The sequence below is a fragment of the Petromyzon marinus genome, chromosome 25, assembly GCF_048934315.1.
Source record: "Petromyzon marinus isolate PM22_M1 ecotype Great Lakes invasive population chromosome 25, UKy_Petmar_22M1.pri1.0, whole genome shotgun sequence".
Taxonomy (NCBI): Eukaryota; Metazoa; Chordata; class Hyperoartia; order Petromyzontiformes; family Petromyzontidae; genus Petromyzon; species Petromyzon marinus.
Window position 1 is genome coordinate 20,868,183 of NC_133691.1, and position 5,690 is coordinate 20,873,872.

A 5,690-nucleotide genomic window follows, 5' to 3' on the forward strand; every position below is an offset into this window, starting at 1 on the left:
AGTGTGTGCGACACACACCACACGTCGGAAGGAGAACACTTCACAAGTATAAATGCTGCCTGTGTCAGTCGAGTCACATTTGCTCTAATTTATTTTGATGGTGACCTAAGAAAGAAGCAAAATGCACTTCTTCAGGAAGTGATATTTTTTTCATAATGCAGAGGCTGTGCCTGATACACATCTTTCACGTGTTGTTTGGCAACCCTGGTGCCCAGTAAACGCCATATGGCCAGATCTTTGCATTGAATTCCAAGTATTAATTCCTCCATACTTGTGCACAGTTGAGTTTTTATTCCATTCCCTTCATGAACCATGTTTTTGAACTTTACATCATAGTAAGATAGTACATGCCGATGAATAATTAATAGATGCTTGAAAACATCTATCCCCCACCATCTGCCTGTGTTTGGCCTAAAACCCAATCACCCAGAATGCCCAAATTCACCTTACATACTCTAGGAATGTAAGCAGGTTAATGCCTGTATATCCATCACAATCATCACTCCCAAATGTGAAGACATGTCACGAGACTCGCTGACTTTTCTTAAAATACTTGAGAAATACAAATCATAGCTGAATATTTTCAATTCCATGTGTATAAGCCTTTGTCTCAGATTTATTGTAAAATAAATATACATGTACAATATAAACATTCAAATATCAGAAAATATTTAATGTATGTTGAATTTCTTTCACACTGTACATAACCAACCATGCTAAACAAGACACGATAAAAACAATCCAAGTCATGGGTTGCATACAATATGCAACTTTGGTTTATTGATTACAAATTACATAAAAGGTTCTGAAATTTTACAATACAGGTATAGTGCAATCTAAATAAGCAAATGTACTTTTACAGTGATTTCCCAAATGTTTATAACTACACAAATACTAGCATGTATGTTCCCAATAAAGTAGTCTCCTTCCAAAATGGCTAAAACCAAAATTAGTTTAGTTGTGCTCACAATATTGTTCACATATCCGTTCTATTTCAAGTGACATTTGAGTCTGTATGGATTTGCTGTGCAAAATACTGCTGCAACCATTCAATAACTCCAACCCTGAACGAACTTTATCACATTTTTCCAATACTTTGTTGTGGCACTTCCATTAACAGGGCAATTACTGTGCCCCATGGGCCCCACAAGTTCACAAGTAATTGCGATTCACACCACAGCACCTGAAGTACCATTGATGTTTAACAACCATGAATTAGCAGGACCAAGCGAACGTATCCTTCTGAGTAGAAACCTCGACCACCGCCATAAAATGCTTTCGGGCTTTCTACATCACGGGTAGTCAGCCATCCTTGTTCTCCTTGATGGTGTCAACCAGCTCTTTCAGACGCGACAGGTGGTACACGGCCCTGAGAAGAGACACGATTGAGAGAAAATTACTTGGTTGACTTATTATCAAGGTGGAAGCCAGAAAAATCTCACCAAGTCTCAGGAGGGTTTGGCAGTGATATTTTGCAAATTTCATCAGCGAGTGGTATGTGAGAGGAAAACGGAGAACCCGGTGAAAACAGAGGGAGTAAAATGCAAAACTCCGGATATAGATTCAAGATTCCATTGCCGTATTACTAACTCCTGGTTACCTAGCAGCCAAAATCTATAATATATGCTATTTCAAAACAGTCTCCCATCCAAGTAATAACCAGGCTTACCTGCTTAGCTTATAACATTCAAAATCTGACATCATACTTAGAGGCGGTGCAGCCTCTATGCTGTGCGTGAGTGTGGATATAAAGATAAATTCACAATGGCGTGGAGGGGTTTTCCCAGGGACGATCAGCCCCTAGAAAGACGTCCGTGTTGAAGCTGCCCGGGGAGGGGGCCTCCAAGCCGGGGGAGTCCAACTCCATGTGCGCCCTGCTCAGCAGCTCCTCCAATGAGGCTGTGCATCAAGAATCACGCATCGCACGTCACAACCACATGGGTGGCCGCTCAGCCGTCTCTGTGAGAAAAGACTGAATATGTACCTGAAAACATATGAAATGTCATCTGCTATATACAGACTATATATATACACACACCTAGGGATCTATTGTCCTCTGACACGGGCTCCTCGTTGGCTACATTCGTAAGGCCGGAGATATCCAAAACTTTGAGCCACTCTGGGTACTTTGGTCTGCTTTGCGGGCTCTGAGCGGCACCTGCTCTCTTTGTGCTGGTATCCGTCTCGTGGCTGCTGGTCTGGGAGTCCACATCGCAGTCACGCAGCCAGGCCGGGTACCTGAGCTCAGGAATGCTCGTGATCCCCGACACATCCAGCTTATCCTTTTGGCTTGTCAACCACCTGAGATAGGTACTTGTCGCACAGCCGCCGTTCGGCAAGTGCTCACGCCTAGTTGCTTCACTGCTCCGTAAGTACAACAAAACATTCGTCTGGTTAGAAAAGAAATAATTTTCGGGCTTTGCCGACAAATTTAATGGCATCACGGCCTTGTTGCTTCTCGCTGTTGAGCTCAACCGTTTAGTTGGCTTATTGCCCCTCACCAATGATGCGCCGAGGCTGTGCGCGGTGACCCCGAGAGATGACCGCTTGCCTCTGTGCGACACTGCGAGGTCTCGGTGGGCGCCAGGCGAGCGGAGCAAGGACTTGGAGGAACCGTCAACTGGCGCCGCTAGGAGCTGGTCCGTGGTTAGACTGACCGTCGGGCTATGAGCCACGACCGCTGCAGCGCAGCAGTGAGGCTGCACGTGCCCGAGATGAGGTCCTCCACAAGCAGCATGCCACCTGCAATGTAAGACCCACAGACATTTTACTGGTACACAATGAATTTGCTCTCCCCTAGATTCCTTGACCCCTGAACGGCAATCCTGCAATGTTGCCTTACTTTGCACCATCAGTAACTAATGATGTTATCCGTTTGTGGAGTTTGTGAGAATATGGGATAAATCAGTGCATGAGCTGTTATTGTTTAAACTTCAGATGTGTCCAGTCTAGGATCTGCAAATTTTGACACAAAGGTTGGAGGATCACTTAGATTTCACAAACTTTACAAACTCGATAATCAGTGAAGTTGCTGGAAGATGACAGGAGAAAGAAATGCATGCACCAACCTATCTGTTCAGACCTATGCTATCCTCTCATATGCGTGTGCTTACTGTGGATAGTTTTCTCTGACATAAAATGAACTCATTAATGGAATTTGCCAAGCATCCCAGTGTGGGACTCTCACGAAAATGTATCTTTAGACCTTATTAAGGGTTTTTTTTCTAGGGGAATTACATTACATTCATGATAGCATAGCATAATTGACAAGCACCCAGTACAAGCAAAAAAAATGGGGTTCTCCTCTCCAATTATCCCCCATCCAGTCAACTAGCTTCGATACCTTATGAGACCTCCTTTGCCAGTAACAAGATATAGTAATAGGTTTTTACCCTTTTATCTGGCAAAAAAACTGACACTTTTATACAAGGGATCATGTTTGCGATAACCACAACGCAAGTAGTCAAAATGCAAACAAGAAGACGCTAAGAATAAGAAGACGCCTTTTGGCGTCTTCTGGTCCAACACCAGTGGAGACTGGGATCTCAGAAAAGCCGTCTCGGGTGTGGACCAATCAAATTCAAGGACAGTGCATATTATCAGTTGTCTTTTTTGTTTGCATTTTGACTACTTGTGTTGTGGTTATTGCAAACATGATCCCTTGTATAAAGGTGTCAGTGTTTGTGCCAGATAAAAGGGTAAAAACCTATTACTATAGCTTCGATACCATTGCACCGCCTGCACACTCGATAGCCACTCGAGCGCAAGCACCACGGAGCGATTCCTCGCGTGGCGAGAGGCGCAACCCACCCTCATCCACACTGTGCATCCTCCTCTCCTCCACGCGTCTCCGCTCCGCTATGCTGCGCGGCGCTGTGCTCTGCACGTATCCTGGATGGCGGTGACGCACAGATTCCGCTCTGCTCAAAGTCCTCGATGTAGGCGTCCAGCGCACCGCTCGCCTACGAGCAGCACTGCTCTCCGCACACCACAGGGCTGTGCTAGCCCCCGCTTCCGGTCCGGAGCAGCGAGCTGCCCTGGCTGCCGCGAGGGCTTGTGTCCGTCACCGTGCTGTCGCCCGAAGGGCTGTTTGTCTCACCACCGTTGCAGTTCATTTTGTACGATTTGGGATGCCCGAACCGGATGGGGCCAGGGAGAGGAATCGCTGTGGCTACCAGGTCACCACTGGTCCTGGTATGGGGGGCACCATGAGGAGCTGCTGTGTGCGGAAAGTGGGTCCGACGTCACAACGCATGGGCCAGTGTCGACCACTTCGCGTTAGCAGCCTCAGCGTTAGGTCTCTTAAGCTACTGTGGCTGTTGTCCTTTTTTCAACAAAAATTCTAGCCTTTCCCATGCTTTCCTTCATCACACCTGCAAGCTCTATGTACAATTGAAGTGTCATAAATGCTCTACCTGCCTACTACTACATTATGAATAATATACATTTAAGAATTAGCTGGAGACAACTCCATGTTTAAAACACACTGTATTCAAAAGAGAAGGCTTAACATTTAACATTGGTTAACGTTTGGCATGTACACCTGCATATCAACAAATTACAGTACTACTAATAAAATGAATGCTACATATTAATAGTGGTATTACAGTAGTATGACTACTTATATTTACATATAATCGCACCTCCGAAGAGCACGGTGGGCTTGGTACGGTGCGAAAGAGATTCAACACACATACAGAATACAATACTTTCCGAGCACATTATGCATACCGAACCTCCAAGTTCCTTACCCTACCCTGAATAACAACGTGTGCAGAGTACAGCTCCTTTTTCAATCCATTGCTGGCTGACAGCTGTCCCATGCTATGCAGCTCCCAGGGGGAGGGGTTATTTACCGTACTTCACCACGCTGGTCAGTGTGAATTTGGTGATGGCAGGGGGCTATAGAAGTGCATTACAACAATGTACTGAACATTGCTGCACAATGTCAGGGGGCTATAGAAGTGCATTACAACCACGTACTGAATACTGCTGAACTGGTGGCAGGGGGCTATAGAAGTGCATTACAACCACGTACTGAATATTGCTGCACTGGTGGCAGGGGGCTATAGAAGTACATTACAACCACGTACTGAATATTGCTGAACTGGTGGCAGGGAGCTATAGAAGTGCATTACAACCACGTACTGAATATTGCTGCACTGGTGGCAGGGGGCTATAGAAGTACATTACAACCATGTACTGAATATTGCTGCACTGATGGCAGGGGGCTATAGAAGTGCATTACAACCACGTATTGAATATTGCTGCACTGATGGCAGGGGGCTATAGAAGTGCATTACAACCACGTACTGAATACTGCTGCACTGGTGGCAGGGGGCTATAGAAGTACATTACAACCACGTACTGAATATTGCTGCACTGGTGGCAGGGGGCTATAGAAGTACATTACAACCACGTACTGAATATTGCTGCACTGGTGGCAGGGGGCTATAGAAGTGCATTACAACCACGTACTGAATATTGCTGCACTGGTGGCAGGGGGCTATAGAAGTACATTACAACCACGTACTGGATATTGCTGCACTGATGCCCGCCACGTGAGAGCCACACAGCAGGACAATGCTATACTGTACAATATTGAAATGATTCACCTACAAATACTAAACATTATTGTCTTAACAATCAATACTACTTTTAACATAAACAATAACTAATAAATGCACACG

The 5,690-nt window shown here is 45.3% G+C and overlaps 1 long non-coding RNA gene across 1 annotated transcript; it reads right to left on the bottom strand.

Annotated features, from left to right (window-relative positions):
* Positions 1-740: 740 nt before the first annotated feature.
* LOC142929163 (uncharacterized) lies at positions 741-4,277 on the bottom strand. Its single transcript, XR_012945373.1, has 3 exons — positions 3,811-4,277; positions 1,764-2,742; positions 741-1,369 (listed from the first exon to the last, which is right to left on the bottom strand). It is a non-coding gene; the product is annotated as an uncharacterized LOC142929163 (long non-coding RNA).
* Between the last annotated feature and the right edge of the window lie 1,413 nt (positions 4,278-5,690).